At 41.0% G+C, this 1,202-nt stretch overlaps 1 protein-coding gene across 1 annotated transcript in view; it reads right to left on the minus strand.

Annotated features, from left to right (window-relative positions):
- Positions 1 to 672: 672 nt before the first annotated feature.
- LOC110518290 (E3 ubiquitin-protein ligase TRIM16) overlaps positions 673 to 1,202 on the minus strand; it is a 15,033-nt gene continuing 14,503 nt past the window's right edge. Inside the window, exon 6 of the mRNA XM_090230890.1 lies at positions 673 to 1,202. This exon is cut by the window's right edge and continues 743 nt beyond it. The gene's annotated coding sequence lies outside the window, so the exon portion shown is untranslated.

The following is a 1,202-nucleotide window of genomic DNA, read 5'->3' on the forward strand; positions in this document are numbered from 1 at the left end:
TGCGCTACGAAGTGCCCAGTCTACCACATTATTAAAGCAATAGCCTCTTTGCAGCCATAGGTGAAAATATCTCTCTAGGAGCTGATCCCTCGTCGGTATTGTGGAAAGATTCTAATGTCTTAGGTAAGATTTGAATGGAGAAAACTGATCCGAGAGCAGCTGAGTTTTTCAGACATATAGACATATATCACTATACAGTATAGGTACTGTATGTAGAACCATAGTAAAGACCAGTATGGACTATCAATACAAAGTGACCATTTAGAATGAGGCCCAGTTCAATGAGAGGAAGTCTTAACAGAACTGGGGGGTGACAGACAGGAAGTGGGGGGGTGGAGATCTAATATATTTTTGTGCCAAACACTAAAGAATGATATTGTAATAAATCTACACCCTATTCCCTACGTAGAACACTACTTTAGACCTGGTCAGAAGCACCGTAGTGCACTACGTAGGGAATAGGGAACCATTTGGAACAGAGACAGTAATTCCCCTGAACATCTTCCTCTTCCTCATCTGGTTTCTTGAACAGCCCTTCACTCCTCCCCTCTTCCTCCCCTCCTCCCTTTTCATTCTATTCTATCAGCCACACCACTAGCTCACCTCCACACAATACATTTACAAGTTAAAGACACACCTTGGAATAAATAACAAAGGAAAACTATTACTAGATGAAGTTGAGTGTTTTTTATTATTTCCCATCACCATAAATCATATTTAATCACTGAACAGTAGCAGACCTAACTTCATCTGTTCCTGACTCTGGATAGTGGATTAAAAAGACCATCAATCTCCAATGATATTAAAGTACTATTCTGAACATTACTGATATACTGAGTGGCAAGTCAAGATATCTGCTGGTTTTATTGTTTGGTCAACAGCACCACCTGCTGGACAGAGCAGTATGGGAGGATGAAAGATGACACATTTAGGGCCGGTTTCCTGGACATCTACATTGAACATACTGTTTAGTCCAGGACTAGGATTTATCTGTGTCTGGGAAACCAGACCATATAGTTTAGTAGAAAGTAAGTGATACCAGCTTGTAGTGGGCTGACTAGTCCTGAATTGTCCTTTAGTTCCTGGACCATTTTCCATGCAGCTCCAGGTGACAGAGAACACAACAATTAGGACCGAGCCAACAAGCTGATCAATGATACTGAGGAGAATTACATAGAGACAGAGAACCAACTGAGAAAACA

This window comes from Oncorhynchus mykiss, chromosome 4 (assembly GCF_057628025.1).
Source record: "Oncorhynchus mykiss isolate SJ-2025 chromosome 4, ASM5762802v1, whole genome shotgun sequence".
Taxonomy (NCBI): domain Eukaryota; kingdom Metazoa; phylum Chordata; class Actinopteri; order Salmoniformes; family Salmonidae; genus Oncorhynchus; species Oncorhynchus mykiss.